Source organism: Pleurodeles waltl, chromosome 5, assembly GCF_031143425.1.
Source record: "Pleurodeles waltl isolate 20211129_DDA chromosome 5, aPleWal1.hap1.20221129, whole genome shotgun sequence".
In the NCBI taxonomy this organism is placed as follows: domain Eukaryota; kingdom Metazoa; phylum Chordata; class Amphibia; order Caudata; family Salamandridae; genus Pleurodeles; species Pleurodeles waltl.
In genome coordinates, this window is record NC_090444.1 from 1,819,519,166 (window position 1) to 1,819,544,677 (window position 25,512).

The 25,512-nt window shown below is 42.9% G+C and overlaps 1 protein-coding gene across 5 annotated transcripts in view; it reads left to right on the top strand.

Annotated features, from left to right (window-relative positions):
* CMTR1 (cap methyltransferase 1) overlaps positions 1-25,512 on the top strand; it is a 419,501-nt gene that overhangs the window by 20,064 nt on the left and 373,925 nt on the right. The gene's annotated exons all lie outside the window — the stretch shown is intronic.

Consider the following 25,512-nt stretch of genomic DNA (forward strand, 5'->3'; position numbering starts at 1 on the left):
CTCAAAACATCCCTTGTAGGTACAATTTGTTTTTATTGGCAGCATGAGTAGATGGCCTACAGCCTGAAACTAGGTATCATAGTAGCTCCATATACTAGTTAAAGACCCTGGGGCAGAGTGCACAACTGGAATATCCAGCAAAACACAAACGGGAGAGGACCTCAAGGAATCGATCTTGATGTGTTGCATAAGCTATGGCTTTGGCGTAGCTCTACAAAGTGTGCTTTTCTACCCAAGAGTGACATGGGTGAACTGGGTTCAATCCACCAAAAGTGAATGTGAAAGACTGGTTATTATAGCCTCACAGATAGTCATTGTGTAATTGAAATGGAAGTATTGCTTTTGGGTTACTAGCAATCTCATGAAGCGATTGGGGGCACCGTGGTAACTGTGACAAACCCATTTCCTTATTCACAGTATCGAACTAATTGTACTAAGAACAATCAACACTTTTAATTAAAAAGTATTTATTACTACAGGAATACTTTGTGTCTCTGTAAGTCTAAAACATCTACACAGAATATTATAAAAACAGCAAGCAGACACGTTATAAATAACAAGAATAAAATGAACATTTCTAACATGGTTAAAATGTAATCTAGACACTAACACTCAAATATCTACTTCTGTGCGCTATATTAAGAGAACATGGAATGCAGAGCAACTTGCAGTCTAGAGTTTCTTACAGAGAGGAGATGCATTGCATACCTTGTTTACAGCAAAGGCTGTCTTTATCAGTGGGGGCATGAAGACAGTGTCTCTTGAAGGACAAACATGCTGCGGTAGTGGTCTTGCCTTCCTCTGGGACTCTGTGTTATCAGCTTTGGGCTTCAGGCAAGATGTAGCATTTGCAAAGTGTGCTGGCAGTAGGTGAGACTGTGTCTGGCAGAATCTCAGGGAATAATCTGGGCGAAGGACCTCTCCTGACAAGTGGTAGTCCTTATATACTAAATCTTATCAGCAATTGGAATTTCTGACATAAGTTTAGGAATGTCTGACATGCATTATGTGCATCAAGGTGTGCGTCACAGACATTCCTTTTGAACATATAAGGTAAAAGGACGTAAATTCAGACAACACTATTTCAACTATCAAATCCAAACTTCTCCAAGGCAACGCTTACCGAGGGCAGTGCGTTCGAAACACCACTTTATTGGTAAAACAAGATGTGTTTCGGCCGCTCAGTAGCTGTGATCACATGGCCATTGTAAACTACCCAACCCCTTTAAGAATTAGTCATAGATACCAAAGAGGGACACGTACATGAAGATAGCGCAGAAAAGAAGAAACAAGCTTTGCCATATTATTGTGAGCACTACCACTTGTAACAATGAGAACATGCTCATTGCAGTGAACAATAATCCTATCAGAGTTCTAGCTGGCACAATGATCTTATGGGTTAATACAGCACGGAAATTGTGAAGGTATTAATAATGTTTTGATATTCTGTGCTTTACCTTAAATCATGCACACCAGCATTCTACTGCTGTATGTGGGCAAATATCAATATACAACAAGCTCCTGAGTGGAGAACCCTCAGCAGTACCCTCTATCAGACATCTCCCACTCCAATAGCATATAAATATATATATTCTCATTATTTACAATTTGCATAGGTAAAGATGCCAAGAGCGCAAATATCTATTGGACAGTACTCACCAAACTCAAGTATGCTAGCCCTAGTAGCTCAGTTTGACACACAAGTAAGTCCCACATAAATACATAAACAATAAGTAACAATGATGCTGTATCAAATGACCGTGGATCCAATGCCATAAACATATCAAATCCCAGGGTATATAGGTATTAGAGCCAAGAAATTAATTGTCCATGTGTCAGTGCCTGCCGACCTAAATAACGCTTGTCCTAGTAGCTCAAAATTGTGCGGAAGAGTAAGTCATACTAAGAAACACTGACAGTACTGTATCATGTACGTATTAATATGACCTGTCGTCCAGTAACCTATAGTAATCAAAACAAATGCTCGTTCTTATCTGTGAAAGGTGCCAGACACCACCAAAGTGCTGAGGAAGAGAAACAAGTTCTTAACAGCATCCACCATTCTGCAGACCCCTTCATTTCTTCTTAAAATGAGAAAGAAACACATAAAACGTAATTTAAAAACTACAGATCCAGTGGTTGGTTAAAAAACAAGAATGTTAAAAAAGGGCAAGGGTTGACAAAAGGCATTATACATCCCCTAAGTGGACTTTCAATTCCTCTTCTGAATTCAGTCCATTGAGCTATTTGGTATCAAGGTCAGTAATGTAGCTGGATTCCCACCTGTTTAACCGCAAAACACGGTTACCACCTCTAATGTTGTAGGATACCTGTTCAATTGCAAAAAATGACGGTAGGTTCCTGCCTCCATAGTGCTTATCATGAAAATGCCATGCAACATGTTGTTATTGAGGGTCATTGTTATCAATTGCCCTCATATGTTCCAGCAGCTGTTTCTTTAAACTGTGGATGGTGCTGCCTACAAACCTCAAATTACAGGGGCATAGAAGAATATACACCACATGGGTGGAGCTGCAAGTTAAATATTGGGTGATTTTCTTTGTCTCACTTCTGTAAGGAACTCTTTATTCGTGTCTGCTTGTGCTGTTTCTAAAGACCTTGCAATGGCTACAGGGAAAGAAGCCTTAAAGTGTGAAATCAAGGTTTCTTCCCTTGTCATGATGTCATTGTGTACTATGAGGTCTTGTGGGGAGCGCCCCTTGTGGAAAGTAATGCTAGGTTTCTCAGAGATCATCTTGGCTGTTACAGGATAGCATTTTAGGACGTCCCAATTTCTTTGTATGATCTTTTGTACTGCACTGAATAACCCACTATATGATGTTGTAAAGCGGGTGGTAGTCTCCCCTTCAGCAGTGTCAGTGACAGAATTGTTGTTAAAACAGTTTGTTGCACTCCATCTGTGCTACTTTATTTATAGCCCGTGTTAAAACCCAGGAAGGGTAACCTCTTTCCCTGAATTTCTGTATCTTCAATCAATCAGTTATTTGTATAGCGCAACTTCTCACCTGTGGGGTATCGAGGTGCTGGTGAGGGGCACTGATCAGTCAAAGAGGCAGATCTTGAGGACTTCCTTGAACTGAATCTATTAATCTCTTGTTCCTCTAAGAAATCCTCGTGTGTTAGTTTCTTTTGGCCCGGAGTAACCCACTGTAAGGAATATTTCATTTCAGCGCACTGGGGTGGCAGCTCATTGCGTCTAGCAAACTATTGCCTGCCATGAGCTTCCCATGCAATTTAGTGTAGATAATATTGGTAGTAATTGTGACCTCAACATCCAAAAATTTAATTCTCTCTTTGCTGATGTTAGCCGTGAATTCTAGATTGAGATTATTCACCCTCAGTTTGTTAATGAACTCCAGAGCTAAACTCTCAGTACCCTTCTAAATGATGAGTAGATCATTGATTTATCATAACCATAACACTGCATTGTGCATATCTTCTGACGTATGGGAGTCTGTGGACACCTGCTCCTCCCACCAGCCGAAAAAAGACTTGCAAAGCAGGTGCCCATTGCGGTCCTGAGACTGTGTTTGAGCAGTGTGTCATTGTAGGAGGCTGGCCTGGCTTGTAGTGGGTACCAAGGGGTACTTGCACTCTGTTCCAGGTCCAGTTATCCCTTATTAGTGTAGAAGAGGTGTTTCTAGCAGCTTAGGCTGATAGAAGGTAGCTATAGCAGAGCAGTTTAGGCTGAACTAGGAGACATGCAAAGCTCCTACTATACCACTGGTGTCATATGCACAATATCATAAGAAAACACAATACACAGATATACTAAAAATAAAGGTACTTTATTTTTATGACAATATGCCAAAAGTATCTCAGTGAGTACCCTTAGTATGAGGATGCCAAATATACACCAGATATATGAACTCAATACCAAAAATATGCAGTAATCGCATAAGGAAGTAATGCAAGCAATGTAAAGTTACAGTAGATTGCAATAGGAGCACATAGGTATAGGGGCAACACAAACCATATACTCCAAAAGTGGAATGCGAACCACGATTGGACCCCAAACCTATGTGAGGTTGTAGAGGGTCGCTGGGACTGTAAGAAAACAGTGAGGGTTAGAAAAATAGCCCACCCCAAGACCCTGAAAAGTAGGTGTAAAGTGCACGTATAACCCCCAGAGAGCACAGAAGTCGTGATAGGGGGATTCTGCAAGGAAGACAAACACCAGCAAAGCAACAACAGTGGATTTCCGAACCTGAGTACCTGTGAAACAAGGGGACCAAGTCCAAGAGTCGCGACAATGTCGAGAGAGGGCAGATGCCCAGGAAATGCCAGCTGAGGGTGCAAAGAAGCTGCCACCGGATGGTAGAAGCTGTGGATTCTGCAAGAACGAAGAGGACTAGGGACTTCCCCTTTGGAGGATGGATGTCCCATGTCGTGAAGAAGCTTGCAGAGGTGTTCCCACGCAGAAAGACCGCAAACAACCCTTGCTAGCTGCAAGGGTCGCGGTTAGGGTTTTTGGATGCTGCTGTGGCCCAGGAGGGACCAGGATGTCGCCACTTGGATGAGGAGACAGAGGGGGGCGCCCAGCAAGTCAGGGAGCCCTCACAGAAGCAGGCAGCACCCGCAGAAGTTCCGGAACAGGCACTTGGAAGAGGAGTGAACCAGAGTCCACCCGAAGTCAGAAAAGGGAGTCCCACGACGCGGGAGGACAACTCAGAAGGTTGTGCACTGCAGGTTAGAGTGTCGGGGACCCAGGCTTGGCTGTGCACGAAGGAAATCCTGGAAGAGTGCACAGGAGCCGGAGCAGCTGCAAATCACACGGTACCCAGCAATGCAGTCTAGCGTGGGGAGGCAAGGACTTACCTCCACCAAACTTGGACTGAAGAGGCACTGGACTGTGGGAGTCACTTGGACTGAGTTGCTGACTTCCAGGGACCACGCTCGTCGTGCTGAGAGGGGACCCAGAGGACCGGTGATGCAGTCTTTTGTTGCCTGCGGTTGCAGGGGGAAGATTCCGTCGACCCACAGGAGATTTCTTCAGAGCTCCTGGTGCAAGAAGGAGGCAGGCTACCCCCAGAGCATGCACCACCAGGAAACAGGCGAGAAAGCCAGCAGGATGAAGTGATACAAGGTTGCAGTAGTCTTTGCTACTTTGTTGCGGTTTTGCAGGCGTCCTGAGCAGTCAGCGGTCGATCCTTTGGCAGAAGGTGAAGAGAGAAGTGCAGAGGAACTCTGGTGAGCTCGTGCATTCGGTATCTGAAGAATTCCCCAAAGCAGAGACCCTAAATAGCCAGAAAAGGAGGTTTGGCTACCTAGGAAGGAGGATAGGCTAGTAACACAGGTAAGAGCCTATCAGAAGGAGTCTCTGACGTCACCTGCTGGCCCTGGCCACTCAGAGCAGTCCAGTGTGCCAGCACACCTCTGAATCCAAGATGGCAGAGGTCTGGGGCACGCTGGAGGAGCTCTGGGCACCTCCCCTGAGAGGTGCAGGTCAGGGGAGTGGTCACTCCCCTTTCCTTTGTCCAGTTTCGCGCCAGAGCAGGGCTGGGGGATCCCTGAACCGGTGTAGACTGGCTTATGCAGAGATGGGCACCATCTGTGCCCATCAAAGCATTTCCAGAGGCTGGGGGAGGCTACTCCTCTCCAGCCCTGACACCTATTTCCAAAGGGAGAGGGTGTAACACCCTCTCTCTGAGGAAGTCCTTTGTTCTGCCTTCCTGGGCCAGGCCTGGTTGGACCCCAGGAGGGCAGAAACCTGTCTGAGGGGTTGGCAGCAGCTGCAGTGAAACCCCGGGAAAGGCAGTTTGGCAGTACCCTGGTTCTGTGCTAGAGACCCGGGGATCATGGAATTGTCCCCCTAGTGCCAGAATGGCATTGGGATGACAATTCCATGATCCTAGACATATTACATGGCCATGTTTGGAGTTACCATTGTGACGCTGTACATAGGTAGAGACCTATGTACAGTGCACGCGTGTAATGGTGTCCCTGCACTCACAAAGTCCAGGGAATTTGCCCTGAATGATGTGGGGGCACCCTGGCTAGTGCCAGGGTGCCCACACACTTAGTAACTTTGCACCCAACCTTCACCAGGTGAAGGTTAGACATATAGGTGACTTATAAGTTACTTAAGTGCAGTGGTAAATGGCTGTGCAATAACGTCAGATCTCCCTATGGGTGGCAAAAGAAATGCTGCAGCCCATAGGGATCTCCTGGAACCCCAATACCCTGGGTACCTTAGTACCATATACTAGGGAATTATAAGGGTGTTCCAGTATCCCAATGTGAATTGGTGAAATTGGTCACTAGCCTGTTAGTGACAATTTAGAAAGCAGAGAGAGCATAACCACTGAGGTTCTGGTTAGCAGAGCCTCAGTGAGATAGTTAGTCATCACACAGGGAACACATACAGGGCACACTTATGAGCACTGGGGCCCTGGCTGGCAGGGTCCCAGTGACACATACACTAAAACAACATGTATACAGTGAAATATGGGGGTAACATGCCAGGCAAGATGGTACTTTCCTACAGTCATTAAACAAAAATATGTTGTTATGGCAATACCATATCATCTGTATGAGCATTTCAGTATTGGCCAGGTATCTCAGGGTTCTGGCTTTTAAAAAGTACTTACATGCAGTAATGCCAGTCTAATGATCAATAATGGTATATAAGGAGCTCACATCCAAGATTACCAATAAGAAGTCATCCTCCCATACAACTTGCCCAAGAAATCTTTGGTATCGCATACATACAATGGGAAGTTCTGAGCAAACTTCCTCAGGAAAAAAATCTACATATTTAGAAACATTCTCAGAAATGCTCCCCCATGTTGACACAATAGGCATACCTGGGGAGTTAGTGATACTTGGTGAATTTTAGGGAGCAAGTAAAAGACCAGGAGTTTAGGATAATCATTTTTCAAATACAGGTACTCCTCCCATTCCAGGAGCCCCTGATCTTTCCAGTTTCTCAACATGTCCCATAACATTGCCACACTCCTGTTTATACTCTGTCCTGTTTGTAGTGCAGTAACACTTGTTATCACCCAATTGCCTCATGGCCTCCTCAATGTACATGTCTCTAGAGAGAATCACAATATTCCCCCCCTTTATCCGCAGGGCAGATGACAGTACTGTTATCTTCTGATAATACCTTGATTGCATGAAATGGCTGTGTACATAAATTAATTTTAGCTAGAGGCTTTTTCTCATAATTTTAAGTTCAGAAATTACTTTTTCTTGAAACATGTCTATGGAGTCATAAGGTAATTGGGGAAGAAATGTCGAAAGTGGTTTAAATTCCTTCAGACAAGGACAATCATACACAATATTCATGTCCTCGAGAAAATCTTTGATGTTACCTTCATTTATGTTTGTAGCATTGTTGATTTAAAGTTCTTATAAAGTGGTTAACATAATCTATGTCGCCAATGGTCAAGTTCGATGTGTCTAACTTGTGAGGCATAATTCTGCTAGGGGCAGGTGCCTTAGCTCCCACTTTAAGCTGATGCCATTTTTTAAGCTTAAGTTTCTTTATGAATTTAAAGAGGTCAATGCGTGTGTCCACATAATTGAACCTAGAGGATGGGCAAAACGAAAAGCCAAAGCACCGCACGGATTTTTCAGTCTCAGTAAGCGTCCTATTAGATAAATTGAGAATGGTGCTATTTACCATGTCCGTCAAAGAGATCCTCTTCGTACTTCCCACATGTGCTTTTTCTATTCCTCCTCTGCCTCTTGTTTCTTTGGCGGTTCCTCCTCTGCCTCTGGTTCCGCGACCACGACCTCTTAATGGTGTTCCTCTCCCGTGGCCTCTTGTTGTTGGGTTTGTTGGAATTTCTTTCGTCCTTGCCTCAAATCTCTACTTGTCTGAAAAAGTGTGTGCCTTGGAAATCTGGGAACCGGTGTCTGATCCAGAAGTGTTACTGCTGGTTCTATCGGATGCATCACTTTAAATTTCTGGTTTAAGGTTTAGGTTAGAGACACTCACATCCTGTATACTGCCATCCCGCTTACTGTATTCATTCTTCTCTAGTCCATCATATTTCTGACTGTAGGTTAGAATCCATCCCAGCTCATAGTCTTGACAGTCCCTTAATAGTTTGTGGTGTTTATGTGCCTTGATGTCTTCCTTATGTTTTAAGAAGCAGTCCTCCATACCTTTAAGAAATCCTTCAATCGTCTTTCTCAGGCCTTCCTGATAATTCTGCTTGTATGCCGTAATCTGTTCCCTATCTAACCAGGCATATTTGATTAATATCTACATCATCTTTCTGGAGCTGCTGGTGTAATTTTTCCCACAGTTGCGCATTCTTCTCTAGTATCTCTGTGCTGATAGTTTTTGGTTGTATTTTTGCAAATAAAGCTTCCGTCTCCCTTGTTCTTCGTCCTTTCAAATTATAGGCCATGGTTTTGCCATAGTTCAATCTTCCTTAATGGATTTAAGCCAAGTGGCGTGAAGGAAAAAAAAAACCTACTGACAGTTGTCAGAGTCCTCCTGCAGTGTCCAGTAATTGGTTAAAGGTCAGGGAATCAAATGCTTACAGAGACGCAATATGCACCCGAGCAGCTTCCCACTGGGTTATATGGAAAAAACAGCCCCAGGTGCACTCACCTCTGTATTTCAACTATGTATGTGTTCTTAGTTTGCCTTGACTTGGTGAAAAGAAGACATATGACCCTTTTGATTGTCACATCAGGTGTTGCATCTGTGTCATTAGTCGAATGTATGGCGCTATCACAGTTCTTAGAAAGATAAAATTAAATGTTAGACGTGACAGTGATTATGCATAAATTGGGAAAGATGGTGACTTCCATTGTTAAAGAGTTAGAAGAAGGTGACCTCCATTAGCAAAGTTGGAGTTAGGGTCTAAGGGGCTTTGCACCATCCCCAGAGTGTCTGTCTGAATGTCATAGGGGTGTAATTAACAAGGAGGGAGTTATCTATCAAGTAGTGCAATCCATACTCTCAAATTACTGTTGTCTAAAATACCAAGATACCCAGACATTTAATAAGGCTGTTTATATATGATGCAGTTAAAAGTAATCAATGTCAAACATACAAAATGTGGATAAGCAACAGTGTGTGTGTGTGTGTGTGTGTGTGTGTGTGTGTATATATATATATATATATATACATGTATGTGTGTGTATATGTATGTATGTGTATATATATATATATATATATATATATATATATATATGTATGTACGGTGGCATGTGTAGCTGCAGATACACATGCTGTGCATTATCCTGCCATCTAGTGTTGGGCTCGGAGTGTTACAAGTTGTTTTTCTTCGAAGAAGTCTTTTCGAGTCACGAGACCGAGGGACTCCTCCCTTTCGGCTCCATTGCGCATGGGCGTCGACTCCATCTTAGATTGCTTTCTTTCCGCCATCGGGTTCGGACGTGTTCCTCTTCGCACCATATTTCGAATCGGGAAAGTTAGCTAAATATCGAAAAATCAATGGTATTGTTCTCGTTCAGTACTGGTTTAGTCTTATTGTATCGGCACCGATCGTAGAGGCGCTCCGGCGGCCCTTCGAGGCTTCCGTTCTTCAGCGGGGCCTGGTCGGCCCGACCACATCCATCGCCGAAGACTAATGGACCAGACCCCCTTCAACTTCTGTCCAAGGTGCCACTTGAAGTATCCTTATACAGACCAACACCTGGTCTGTAATCTGTGTTTATCACCAGAACACAGGGAGGATACTTGTGAGGCTTGTCGAGCGTTGCGATCCAAAAAGACCCTACGTGATTGAGCGAGAAGACTGCAAATGGCGTCAACACTGAGAGAACGACTTGACGTCGGAGAGGAGGAAAGAATTTCCATCCAGGGGACGGACTCTGAAGAATCCGAAAGTGAGCGACCCTCAATGATGCAGAAAACAGTGAGTAAAACTGCCCCGTCCAAAACTCACACAAAGATCGTTAAGGCCAAGGGGATGCCACCGCCAGCAGGCCATGGCTTAACCCATCGAAAAGAAGGTGACCAAACATCGGCACCGAAAAAAGCCAGGGATTTGCCAAAGACTTCCGACTCCGGTCGAGATTCCGGCACCGAACGATCTCGACACCGAGAGTTCGACTCACCCAAGGTGAGAAAAATATTGTTGGAACCGAAAAAGACTTTATCGGAAACATTGGTATTGAAAAAAACGGCTTCGGAGCTGAAAAGAAGCTCTTACACAGAAGAGCAAGGACTTTCCAGCCAAATGCATGAAAAACACAGATTTGAGCAGGAAATAAGTATGGACAAACCAGACCATACGCAAAGGAGGTTGCATATCCAGAAAGAGACTGGAAAAATACAAACTCTTCCTCCAATTTAAACCAAAAGAAAACTGGCATTTCAGGAGACAGAAATGCAGCCAACGGCAAAGGTGGCCAGAGAAAAATCCCCACCACCAAGGTTTTCTCCACAACCTTCTCCACTACACTCACCACAGCTGTCTCCGGTGGGAACACCTCCAATGGAGTCACCTACGCATACAGGGATGACACAGGATGATCCAGATGCATGGGACTTATATGATGCACCAGTATCAGATAACAGTCCTGATTGTTACCCATCAAAGCCGTCACCTCCAGAGGACAGTACTGCATATACGCAGGTACTATCCAGGGCAGCTACGTTCCACAATGTAGTAATGCATTCTGAGCCAATAGAGGATGATTTCCTGTTCAACACCTTGGCATCCACCCACACTTCCTACCAGAGTCTGCCAATGCTCCAGTGTATGCTCAAACATGCAAAACAGGTATTCCAGGAGCCAGTTAAAGGAAGGGCTATCACGCCTAGGGTGGAGAAGAAGTATAAGCCACCCCCAACGGATCCTGTCTTTATAACACAGAAACTTACACCGGACTCAGTGGTTGTAGGAGCAGCAAGAAAGGGGGCAAACTCTCAATCGTCAGGAGACGCTCCACCGCCAAACAAAGAGAGTAGTAGAAAGTTTGACGCAGTGGGCAAACGAGTGGCAGCACAGGCAGCCAATCAATGGCGGATTGCTAATTCGCAAGCCCTACTTGCTCGCTACGATAGGGCACACTGGGACGAGATGCAACACATTATACAACACTTGCCCAAAGAACACCAGAAACGTGCCCAGCAGGTTGTGGAAGAAGGACAAGCAATATCCAACAACCAAATAAGGCCCGCATTAGACTCAGCAGACACGGGAGCACGAACGGTCAACACTGCGGTAACCATTCGCAGGCATGCATGGTTAAGAAGCTCTGGATTCAAGCCAGAAATCCAACAAGCGGTGTTGAACGTGCCTTTTAACCAAGAACAATTGTTTGGGCCGGAAGTGGACACAGCAATTTAAAAATTAAAGAAAGACACGGACGCGGCCAAAGCCATGGGCGCGCTCTACTCCCCACAGGGCAGAGGCACATTTAAAAAGCCACAATTTAGAGGTGGTTTTCGAATGCAAACACCAGAGTCTTCCACCTCGCAAACTAGACCCACCTATCAGGCACAATACCAGAGGGGAGGGTTTTGTGGCTCATATCCCAAGAGGAAGGGGAAAGTTCCAGACACCTAAAACAAGCCAAACCAAACAGTAACTCCAATGTCACAAAACCCCAACACTTAACACCAGTGGGGGAAGACTTACTGCATACTATCAGAACTGGACACACAGTACCACGGACGCATGGGTCCTAGCCATTATCCAACATGGTTATTGCATAGGATTCACAAATTTCCCGCCAGATGTGCCCCCAAGGGCACACAATCTGTCCAAACAACACTTAGACCTATTACAACTAGAGGTCCAAGCATTATTACAAAAACAAGCAATAGATTAGTACCCAACCATCAGAAAGGAACAGGCATCTACTCACTATATTTCCTAATTTCAAAGAAGGACAAAACGTTAAGACCTATCTTAGATCTCAGAACACTGAATCTCTTCATCAAGTCAGACCACTTCCACATGGTAACACTTCAAGACGTGGTTCCCTTACTAAAAAAGGAGGACTATATGTCAACATTGGATCTCAAGGATGCGTACTTCCACACACCCATCCATCCTTCTCACAGAAAATACTTAAGGTTTGTAATACACGGCGTACAGTATCAATTCAAAGTGTTACCGTTCGGGATAACAGCCCCAAGGGTATTCACAAAATGCCTAGCAGTAGTAGCCGCTCACAAAAGGAGACAGCACACGCATGTATTCCCATACTTAGACGACTGGCTAATAAAAACCAACACTCAACAACAGTGTCTTCTTCACACACAGTACGTTATAGAAACTCTACACAAACTAGGGTTCTCTATAAATTACCAGAAATCACATCTGCAACCATCCCAAATACAACAATACTTGGGAGCAACACTCAACACACAAAAAGCAATTGCGACTCCAAGTCCACAAAGGGTCCAAGCGTTCTAAAATATAACATCAAGCATACAGTCAAACAAACACTACCCAGTAAGGTTTGTAATGAAACTTCTTGGCATGATGTCCTCATGCATAGCCATTGTCCCAAACGCAAGATTACACATGCAGCCCTTACAACAGTGCCTAGCAAAACAATGGACACAAGCACAGGGTCAACTTCAAGATCTAGTGTTGATAGACCGCCAAACACACTCCTCGCTTCAATAGTGGAACCCTATAAATTTAAACCAAGGGCGGCCATTCCAAGACCCAGTGCCTCAAGTCGTGATCACAACAGATGCTTCCATGATGGGGTGGGGAGGACACCTCAACAAGCACAGCATACAGGTTCAATGGGACAATCAACAAAAACAACTTCACATAAATCATTTGGAACTGCTAGCAGTGTTTCTAGCATTAAAAGCATTTCAACCACTGGTAGCCCACAAACACATTCTTGTCAAAACCGACAACATGACAACAATGTATTATCTCAACAAACAAGGGGACACACACTTGTCACAACTGTCTCTCTTAGCACAAAAAATTTGGCATTGTGAATTGCCCAATCACATTCGCCTGATAGCACAATACATCCGAGGCATTCAGAATCAGTTAGCCGACAATCTCAGTCGAGATCACCAGCAAACTCACGAATGGGAAATTCATCCCCAGATCCTACATGATCACTTCCTACGCTGGGGAACACCAAAAATAGACCTATTCGCAACAAAAGAAAACGCAAAATGCCAAACCTTCGCGTCCAGGTACCCACACCCTCAATCCAAGGGCAATGCGTTATGGATCAGTTGGTCAGGGATATTTGCTTATGCTTTTCCCCCTCTCCCACTCATTCCTTATCTGGTAAACAAACTAAGTCAAAACAAACTCAAACTAATACTTATAGCACCAACCTGGGCTCGCCACGCGTGGTACACAACACTGTTGGACTTATCAGTAGTACCTCACATCAAATTACCGAACAGACCAGATCTGTTAACACAACACAAACAACAGATCAGACACCAGAATCCAGCATTGCTCAATCTAGCAGTCTGGCTCCTGAAGTCTTAGAATTTGGACATTTAAACCTAACACAAGAATGTATGGAGGTCATTAAACAGGCTAGAAAACCTACGACAAGACATTGTTACGCAAACAAATGGAAAAGATTTGTTTACTACTGCCACACTAATCCGATTCAACCACTACATGCTTCCACAAAGGACATTGTAAGCTACTTATTACACTTACAAAAGTCTAATCTAGCATTCTCCTCCATTAAAATACATCTCACTGCAATATCTTCCTATCTGCAGATTACACATACAACATCGCTTTTTAGAATCCCAGTCATCAAAGCATTTATGGAGGGACTAAAAAGAATCATACCTCCAAGGACCCCACCAGTACCTTCGTGGAACCTTCATATTGTATTAACACGACTCATGGGACCACCATTCGAACCCATGCACTCTTGTGAGATGCAATACTTAACTTGGAAAGTAGCCTTTCTAATAGCTATCACATCACTTAGAAGAGTAAGTGAGATACAAGCATTTACTATTCAAGAACCCTTTATACAAATACATAAACATAAAGTGGTTCTCCGTACAAATCCCAAATTCCTACCAAAGGTCATATCACCATTCCACCTAAACCAAACAGTGGAACTCCCAGTCTTCTTTCCTCAACCAGACTCAGTAGCCGAAAGAGCCTTACATACATTAGACATAAAAAGAGCACTAATGTATTACATTGACAGAACAAAACAATTTTGTAAAACAAAACAATTGTTCGTAGCCTTCCAAAAACCTTATGCAGGTAATCCTATATCCAAACAAGGCATCACCAGATGGATAGTTAAATGTATTCAAACTTGCTGCATTAAAGCAAAAAGAAATCTACCTGTTACACCAAGAGCACATTCCACTAGGAAAAAAGGCACCACAATGGCTTTTCTGGGGAATATACCTATGACAGAAATTTGTAAGGCAGCCACTTGGTCTACGCCTCATACATTCACTAAGCATTACTGTGTAGATGTGTTAGCAACGCAACAAGCCACAGTAGGATAGGCTGTATTAAGAACATTATTTAAGACAACTTCAACTCCTGCAGGCTAAGCCACCGCATTTTGGAGAGATTACTGCTTATTAGTCTATGCACAGCATGTGTATCTGCAGCTACACATGCCACCGAAAGGAAAATGTCACTTACCCAGTGTACATTTGTTCGTGGCATGAGACGCTACAGATTTACATGCGCCCTCCCACCTCCCCGGGAGCCTGTAGCCGTTATTAGTTGAATGAAAATTGTAAATTTGTAAATAAATATTATTTTAATACACGTTATGTACGTACATACATACCTACTCCATTGCATGGTATATTCACAACTCCTACCTCACCCTCTGCGGGGAAAAGAATCTAAGATGGAGTTGATGCCCATGCGCAATGGAGCCGAAAGGGAGGATTCCCTCGGTCTCGTGACTCAAAGACTTCTTCGAAGAAAAACAACTTGTAACACTCCGAGCCCAACACTAGATGGCAGGATAATGCACAGCATGTGAATCTGCAGCGTCTCATGCCACGAACAGATGTACACTGGGTAAGTGACATTTTCCATATATATATATATATATATATATATATATATATATATATATATATATATAATAAAATAAGATCTATAGTAAGCGGAGCATGAATAATTTTTAACCCTTGCATTGTTTCAGGTAATTAAATCTATCTAAGGTGTTTTAAATCTACCTAAAGTGTTTTATGCGTGTTGGTGACAAAACATATCGCTGACTATATGAAATAGGCCAGATTAAAAACATGCAGTATAAAAAGTAAAGTCTTATTTATTAAAAAAAGAAAAAAGTTTTCCTCATTTCATAGTCCATTTACGCTTTATGGTATATATGTTGCTGTTTGTCCACTCACACGCGGAGTTCAATCCTCACCAGAGGACACGCAGCATACGTGTGATCTTTACGGACACCGTACAGTGTGTGTTCATAGTTGACAATTTGTGTATTTGATGGACCAGCAATTGATTGCTCATCTGAGGCATTATATGGTAATTGTAGCTCCTCTCCAGGGGGCTAGAAAAATAACAATGAGTAAAGCCACTCCCGCCACTCCTCAAGAGCTGCGTCAAAGTGATATTGCTTTGTAATAAGTAGCATCCTGTAGAAGGGACTGCATCCTGTAGAAGGGACAGACGCATTGTTTCTGGTGCTCATGTAAAGGTCAAATAATCATTTCTATATCAAGATAAGCCACCCGGGGCTGTTCCAGCTGTAAGTCCAAGATGATTTCAGTCCGGCAGTTTATGCACCAGAACACAGGATTCACTTGTGCAGCATCTGTTTACGAAATGTGAGCATCCAATTCTTGCTGAGTTCAGATAGCCAAGCATGTTCCATATAGCATGCTAGTCGCTCTGTAGCTTTGTTCAGCTGAATACATGTACTCCATGTTGTTGATTTCTCTGTCGGAACAGGATAGAGATGAAGATACCGCAGCTGGTTAGCAGTATGATGATGGGAAATCCTCCAAAAAATCTGGAGAACAGAGAATGAAAAATGTTTTGGGTACTGCTTATGTAACAGCTTCTGAAATTTATGAAGCAGTTTTGTCTGTCTGCAGATTATAAACTTCAACTGCTGAAGTCAAAAGGACTTCTTTTGATGCAGAACAGACCATAATTTGTTTAAATCATGGAAATGCATAGATTTCATGCTTATACTAGGCCAAGGAGTGTTCATGATGATATTTTGAGACAGAGTCAAGGTCCTTCCACAACACTGTATTGTTTCTGAAACCTATCAGGTATGGCTGGCCAGGTTCCAACCCACAGCAAGTAACGTTTTTAGGATTAATTGGGAACCATTATTAAGGAGTTCATGATGTATGGGGGTGGATGTAATGGGAGAAACAGATAAACACAACCTGGCATCAAAGCGCTACACATTCAATTGATTTATATATCTGACAGTCGTGGAAATGAAACCAGGTATTGGATGGAGTGCCAATAACCGAAAATATTGCATCTTCTGCCTGTTCCTTACTTTATAGGGTGTATGTAGATTCTTTCTTGGCCATTGTTCGAGTGAGCGTATAATTATATGGTTCAAACAGGGCTGTATCATTGAGAAGTTGCCAAGGCTCAAAACCTGGTCTTTTTGTTTGTAGTGCCCAATTTAATTGTATTATTGCTCTTACCTGAGCCTGCCCATGTTGTAATAAGCCTAGGCCTCCCTTTATGAGATCTGAGGCAGAGGACAGAATGTGATTTAATGAGCATATTCTCTTGGAAAGTGTGTGCATTCCATTGTCGATAACTTTAAAGAACGTTTGCATGTTTTCTTGATCTATTGGTCTAATTCTTTCTACAGCTTATTTCTCTGAATATTTGTTTAATTAATTATAGAGAGCATATATTCCAGTGGCAAGGAAGCTTTTATTTCTTTTAGGATGTGGTCCCGGAAGAAAATCTGAAAAATCCATATTTTCATTAATTTAGGAAAATTGTTCCTTCACTGCTTAAAGACTAGAATGTTCTAGCCATCGTTGGCATAGCTTACCTACACCTATCTGTAGTAATGACCTCGTGTTTCCAGACAAGTCTGTTGGATAGTTTTGTTTTAGTATTATACAGGCCTGAGATAAGGCTTCTTTGCCTTGGATCTACCAAAATTTGGTTCCCAAATACTTTTTTCCATCAACATTTGCTTTCCAGTGCTCATCCTTCAATAGTCAGGTTTTGACTAAGTGCAGTAGAGGAAATCCGCTTGTTGGTAGTGATTAGATGTTTTAGAAGCTGCTTGTTTATGTATGAAATAAAAGGCCAGTGTGTGTGATCTATCAGCACTCTGGAAGTAAGGGAATTTCTTGAATACATTAGAATGACTCTAAGGAGGCGGAGTCTAAGTCTCACAGTGTTAACATTGTGTGTAATTATGAATTTCCCTAGATTAGCTAGTCCTATTTATGGAATAATCTGCATAATGGTGATAATACATTTCTGTGTAATTAGCTGAATTCAGACAAGGATCTTCGTGATTCAAACTAGCGCATGCCTATAAATCAGACATCATTCCTTAACAGCCTCAATGTCCCAATCATCCCAAAAAGAACCACGTATTATAACATCACCCATTGAAACTTTTGTCACATAAGTCAATTGCAATGTCTCAATGGGTCCCGTAATTTGTTATAGAACCTTTTCCCAGGCTATGCCCTCAGGACCAGGATAGGCTATAATGATTGCAGCATAGAGACCTTTGGGCTCTGTGGGATGAGGCGTGTGGTTGCAGTTCATCAACCACAGGTGAGGCAATTGTTTTTGCAGGGATGAAATGTTCATTCATTAGCAGTAAAACCAGTATCCTTGACAACCAGGCGATGAAAAGAAAAATTCCTAAAATGATTCAAGCATAGGACTACGGAAGAATTAAATACTTGTCAGGAAACCACTTACAAGTACAAAGCAGTCTGTCAGCGAGTGACTATAGAAGGGTGTAGCAAGCTGGCTCTGTATATAGTATATCAAAGTGAGAAATAGTGTGCAAAGAGTCCAGAGGTTTCCCAGAGGCTTAACAGAGGCTAGAGTAGATAATACTAATGCTCTCTCTAGTGGTAGTGTGGTTGAGCAGTTAGGCTTATCAGAGGGTAGTGCAAAGCATTTGTTGTACACTCACAGACAATAGAAGAAGCACACACTCAATGACCTTACTCCAGACCAGTGGTTTTTATATAGCAAGAATATATTTTCTTTATTTTTAGAACCACAAGATTCATGTTGCAGATAAGTACTTCAATAGATTCGTATTTCACACATGTATCAGCAGTACTTTGTTTGAAATCGAGAAATTATACAGTTTTTGAAATATTGGCAATAATATGTTTTAAAACTTGACAGTGCAATTTTTCAGAAACAGTTCATGGGGGGGAAGAAAAGTTAGATTGACTTACAGGTAAGTATAACACTTACAGTTCCAATCTCCGGGGGTTAGGAAGTCCACAGGTCGTGGTTCAAGTTAACCCCACCACCAGCAACACGGGGCCGGCCGGGTGCAGAGGTCAAATTATAGGCAAAATTAACTTGACTGGGGGCACTCTGTTTCTGATCTGCAGACAGGTAAGTAACCGCGTCTTTGGAGGGCAGACCTGGAGGGTTTAGAGGAGCACTGGAGTCACAAGTAGGCACCAAACATACAACCTCAGTGGCATTGGGGCGGCTGGGAGCAGGGTGCAAAGCGTTGGGTCTCCAATAATTCTCTATGAGGAGAGCCCGGGGGTCACGCAGAGGCTACAGGTGAGGTCCAGGAGGTCGTCTCGGGCAAACCACTGGCTGGACAGGGAGGAGAACCGCCTGCTGAACGTTGCTGCCCAGGAGGTCGGGTTCTCCAAGGCCTGGGGGCTGCGGGTGCAGCATGTCTTTAGGCGTCGGGTATCCTGTCCTGAGCTTTGGCGGTCGGGGAGTCCTCGGGATTCCCTTTGCAGGTGTCATCGTGGAGGGGTGGAGAGGTCAACCCAGGATGGGCACTTGCTGAGAGCCATCTGGGGATCCCCGCTAGCTGGTTGGGCCACCTGGACACGGGCCTTGGGCATCTGGTGCAGTGTGTCAGGACTCACTTATTTGGAGTGGGGTTGAAGCTCTAGTATTTTTTTCTTTGGACAGGAGTGCTGTCCACGGGAGTTCTTGGTCCTTTCGGGTACAGGGCAGTCTTCTGTAGCTTGGCAGAGGTCGATGGTCCTGCTGGATGCGTTGCTGTGCTTGTGCAGGTTCTTTGAAGTGGGAGACAGGCCGGTAGGGCTGGGGCCAAACTATTTGCGGTCTTCCTTGTTCTATGCTGGGGTTTCAGCTGTGCAGTTCTTCTTATAGTCAGGTCGCCAGGAATCTGGTGAGCTGGGTTCAGGGAAGCCCTTAAATCCTATATTTAGGAGCATTTCAGGGTTCAGAGGGCTGTAGCCAATGGCTACTGTCCCTGAGGATGGCTGCACCCTCCTTGTGCCCACTCCCTTTGGGGAAGGGGGCACAAACCTAATCCTATTGGTCCCTGTCCTCCAAACCAAAGATGGAGGATTCTGCAGGGAGAGGGTCACCTCGGCTCTGGAGATCTTAGGGGTGGTCCTAGCTGGCGTGGTCCCTCCTACCTGTTTTCCCTAATAGTTCCACCAGACTTGCTGCCAAAAGTGGGGCTTTGTCCACGGTGGTCGGGCATCTCCACTAGCTGGGGTGCCCTGGGGCACTGTAACACAAGACTTGAGCCTTTGAGGCTCACCACCAGGTGTTACAGTTCCTGCAGGGGGGAGGTGTGCAGCACCTCCACACAGGGCAGGCTTTGTTTCTGAGTGCACAAAGGCTCTCACCCCTTGTGGTCAGAAACTTGTCTGAAAGTGGCAGGCTGGCACAGACCGGTCAGTCCTGCACTAGCAGTTTGGCTAGCATACAGGTACATCTCTAAGATGCCCTCTGGGTGCATTTTTCAATAAATCCCACACTGGCGTCAGTGTGGGTTTATTGTGTTGAGAAGTTTGATACCAAACTTCCTGTTGTTCAGTGGAGCCATTATGGAGCTGTAGAGTTTGTAAATGACAAACTCCCAGACCATATACTCAATACGCCTGCACTTCACTTACAATGCCTAAGAATGGACTTAGACACTGTAGGGGCATATTGCTCATGCAGCTATGTCCTCACCTGTGGTATAGTGCACCCTGCCTTAGGGCTAGAGGGGTGTCTTGCTTATGCCACAGGCAGTGGTTTGTGGGCATGACACCCTGAGAGGGGTGCCATGGCGACTTTGCCTTTTTATCCCCACTAGCACACACAAGCTGGAAAGGCAGTGTACATGTGCTTGCTGAGGGGTCCCATAGGGTGGCATAATACATGCTGCAGGCCTTTGGGGACCTTCCCTGGCCACAGGGCCCTTGGTACCATGGGTACCTTTTACAAGGGACTTAACTGTGTGCCAATTGCAGAAACAAAGGTAAAGATTTTGGGAAAGGACACTGGTGCTGGGGCCTGCTTAGCAGGATCCCAGCACACTTTCACTCAAAATTGGCATCAACATTAGGCAGAAAGTGTGTGTGGGGGTGGGGGGGGGGGGGTGTAACAGTGGCACTTTCCTACAAAGGGTTTGAAAAATCTCCTGTGAAATATCTAGTCCTTTTCAATATCATTTGTATCTTGAGGCTTTTGAAAAGGTGTCCGTTCAAATGACGTAGCATCAGGTGGGATTTCATAGTAAACCATGGAGATGCACTGGACTGTAGCCACGGTCATATTGGCATCATCAGTTGTATTTGTTGCTCTCAATGTTCTGCGTAGTGTTAAACTCAAATATCCACAGCTGAAAACTCGAGCTAGAAATGTTATATTGTGAGTAGGGAGATACTCTACTCCTTCTTGGTGTCTGCAGTAGTCTGCTGTAGAGGACTGGCCACATAGTGCTTTTTAACATGGTCACTAGACACTGGTCCGTTTCTCCTTGAAGCAGGCACAGGAAGCGGGGTTACGTGTGTTTTGCCCTTTACCGCAAGATCAATGGCAGATGCTTGTAAGAGGGTTCAAAAGAATGCTGATTATGGATTTTCTCCTGAACTAGGTCCCCAACTTTGACAACTTACCCGTTGGCAGCAATGATAACCTTCTCTTCACAATAGGCGGCCTCAGAGTGATTTGTAACTTTTATCAGTGGCTTCTTGGATACTCTGTAAACATTAAAAAAAAAATCAAGTCAAATGTATCTTCATCCACCATCTTCCTAGAATCCTTTAAGCCAGGCACATTCATAGAAACTCCAGAGAGAACCTCCTATGGAGTGCGCTCTACAACGCTGTTCAAATCTGCTTTGAACGGGTTGCTGAATTGCAGACAAACTTTGAATCCCTGTAATTCTTGAAGGCGAAGTCAGGACTGTTATGTGACTGAAATAAGTGAACTGCCCTTCTCCCGTATAAAATTGTGTCACTGTTAAAATGAAGTGATTGCCGCCTGGGAAATAAATATTCTACAATTACTGAGTTGAGAGCATTAATGATGTCTATTGCTGTAGAGCAGTGGTCTTCAAACTTTTTAATGCCGCCCCCCCCCCAATTGAAAAATAAAAATCATTGGGCCCCCCCTCAGAATTTTTCACATTTATTTTAGAAAGATGGCAATGTTTAAATAGGTCTAAACCTATTTAAACATTGCAGTTAAGTAGTGTTACCTTTTTAAAACTGCAATAACATGCTTTTGCTTAAAACAAAGGCATGTTATCTATATAATATTTCTTTTGGCCAGAGTTTGGCGCCCCCCCCCCCCCCTGGGATCACTTGAGGCCCCCCCAGGGGGGCCCGCCCCCCAGTTTGAAGACCTCTGCTGTAGAGGATAAGACAAATGTGTTAAACAGATGATCTGATTGGATGAACCTTAATGTATTGCTAACTCCTCGTGTAAATTCAGTCAAATAGAACTCATGGTGTTGAAATCCAGTATGAATCAAGACTCTAAAAAGCTCAGGTTTAAAACTGTTACCTTCTCTTATATTAGGTGGTGTTCTGTCAAACACAATCATACGCAATTGCCCTACATCACTTGAATGAAAGTCTTTGAAGAGCCTGGCAACAGGATATTGTTTTATCTTGCTTCACTGTAGCACTCGTGTTCTATGAATAGTGCTTCCTTTATAATATTTTTTACAGTATGCGTTTTAGGCCATAAATGCAGAAATCAGATTTGCAAGTAAGGTGTTTGCGGATTTTAAATGATTTTTCCACACAAGGGAATTATATCTATTTTTACATGGACTCTACGTCTACATGCTTTGCATTTTGTGAATTTAAAATATCTTCTGGGTAAATCATCCTTCTGGGTCATAGTCTCTGTGATCATATTCTTACAAAGCATTCCCTTAATGATTAGCTTTTTTCTAAAAGTCAGTTTGGGGTGATTATTCAGATATTTTGCAATAATCTCATCTGTATGCAGAATGTGCCAGTGTTTTCTAAAAAAGTTATTTTTTGTGGTTTGATATATTATGTATAGTTATAAGTCTGATAGTATTCGATTCATTCTTTTTCTTTCGTTACTCCTATTAGGATTTTTTCTCTTTTGATTTTCTCCACCCTTGCTTCCACTTTCTGTATAGTATTAACAGTATAGACCCACTCTTTAACCCCCCCCCCCCCTTCCGGAAAGACCTGTATAGTACTGCAATTCATTTTTGCTCTTAATAATTCCTTTAGGGGATGCTTTGGGGAAGATTGCTGGAGGCATGTAAGAAACTACAACCTGCTGTTTTCTTTCTGTATAATTTTAAGCCTTAGGGTTGCATTTTTCACTTCCGTTTTGAGGTCCAAAAATTCAATCAAATGTTTATCTATTTGACTGGTTGTTTTTAGGTTCAAATTATTATCATTCAACACTCTTCCAAAATTAACCTGATCCATTGAACCTCTCCAGATGACAAACTTATTGTCTATATAGCACACCCAGAGCAGTAGGTGGTCATCAAAATGATGGATGTTGTTAACGACCTGTTCCTCCCACCAGCCAAGATACAGACCTGCAGAGATGGACCTGTATGGGATGAAACCGGTCCCCATCACAGTGCCCTGAGTTTGCCGATATAGACAACCATCAAAGAGGAAAAATAATATTAAGACAATACCAGATTGTGTCAAATAGCGTTCCATTATGAAACAAAAAGGAAAGGGAGCGTGCTCGAAGAACGTGGTGGCATGCTACTATTCCTAAATCATGTGGAATGCAAGTATATAAGCTGTTAACGTTCAAGCTCATAAAATAGTAATCATCCTCCCATCCTATACGTTAAATGAGTCTAAAAAATTAACCACTATCTCTTATACATGAAGGTAGGGTTTCCACAAATGGGTTAAGAAAAGAAATCTACATAATGCGAAGTATTTTCTAACAGACATCCTATTGAAGAAACTATTGATCTGCCAGGGGGATTGATAGAGTTTTGTGCAGTTTGGGTAAAAAGATAAACTACTGCGATCATGGGATGGTTGCATTTGAGATATTGGTATTCTTCCCATTATATAAGACCCTGTTCAGACCAGTTTGCCATAATACAGTTTGTTTGCCTAATCTTGTGTTAAGTCTTGCTATGAATGTACATACAACATATCATTTAACTGTGTATACCCTCTCGCTAGATATTTTTCTTTAGCGAGGATGACTATATTGCCCCCTTTGTCAGATTGATTACAATAGTAGGTTCGATCTGTAAGTCCTTCAATGTATAACACTAAATTTTGACCCTCTTGTTCACCTTTTCTCAAAAATATCGATTGCATTATGAGGCACAGTAGGGACAAAAAATGACTTTGGTTTCAATCCATTAGGACAGCTACTTTCTATAGGAATATCAACGTTGTCTAAATTCATAATCTGATCTGCATTAGCTATTATATTTTCATCCATATCACTCAAAGTATGTAATAATTCACTGCCACTAAAAGTCAAATTGGTGGGTGTTGGGACATAGGTTTGAGGTTCTAAATTCTGTTTTTGTGCAAACCACTTTTTTTCTTTTCAGTTTTCTTGTAAATGTAAAGAGACCAATCCGACTATCTTTATAGTTCAGATCAGAAGAAGTGCAGTAAGATGCTCCATTAATTGGTTGAAGATTGGCCCCTTGTTTTCATTCCCCTTGAGTCCACAGAGCCTTTTTTCTTCTTTGTACCTCTCTTGTTTGGTCCTTTTTCTTCTCAACCACTTCCTCCTGGAGATCCTTGAATGGGTCTTGATTCGAGCCAGCCCGTCGTAAGGAGTTGGAAAACCTTTAAAAAATAGATTTTTATTCCAATTTAGTCAGAACTTGTTTATACCTCACTTTTATTAGCACTACTGTCATTCTGTATTTCCGTACTGGTTGTTGACTTTTCTAGTTGTTTTTCAGATACATCCAATAAAGTTATTGTTCTGGCCTCTCTCTTTCCTCAAATGATCAAATTACTTTCCAAATGTTCGTATTTGACCGTTCTGGTAATGTTTATAATATTGATAGAATTTTCTGTTTTTTAATTTTTAATTTCTTCTTCCATTTCCAATTTTATAATTATTTTTCCATTTCGTAATCAAATTTCCTGTTTTTTTAGTTGCTAATGTTTTCAATTCTGAAGTTAGTTTTTCAGTTTCCAATAGCAGATTTTCTCTGTCTTTCCATGCCTATTTTATTATGATACGAAGCATAACTATTGTGCAGGCATGTGAGTTAGCTGCCTACACTTCAAGCATGGCTGTACCTGGATACTGATATGAAGGTACTGTAAAAATCCTCAATCCCTTCAGAATTCCCTCATTATCCACATATTTCTGAAGGATAACAGCCTCCCACCATTTAGATTGTTCTTTGATAAATAATTCTCCAATCCATCCCGTAGTTGTTGTTTTTTTTTTTTTTTTTTTTTTTTTTTTTTTTTTTTTTTACTGTTCTTTTTCTATATTTTCATTATATAGTGATGTAAAAAAGATTGGAAAAATAGGTGTTCTGCCGCTTCTGTCTGTCAACTTTCCCTTGCAGCTGCCACCTTTCATCACCGACTCAGTAGATGTATATAACAGGTTAATGCTGGAGTTTATTGTCCCACTTGCCCACAAGTGCTCATGTTTATTCTGCTTGTTTGGGCTTCGCTATGCTCCACATGCATAAAAGTTCATATTGGGGCTTTAGGAAAATTAACCAAGCTACTTACCCGACTCTGGAAGTTCAGCTGCGCGTCCTCCGACTTGCTGGCTTTCTCTTATGTGATGTTAGTGGACTTGAGCATGCCCCATACACCACGTTGTTATCCCTAGTCTCGTTCCTGGAGGGGTGTGTGGGCGGGCCGGAGGGCGGTTTATCATTAATGGAAAAAGTGGGACATTGGGAGTAAGACTATCTCATGTAATCCACACAAGGCACACCACCCTGTAATCTCCTGGTTGTCTAGTTAGAAAAACTACATAGGTGGCACCACAGCACGGCCCCAAATACTACAGCTTTTCTATCTGTATCAGTGTAGCAATTTAGCACCTTTGGTGTTGTGGTATCTTGGCCCACCAACACATGGGGCACCGTTCTTATTGGTGGACACGAAGGACCTCGGGGTTGTAGGAAGTTTGTGGCTCT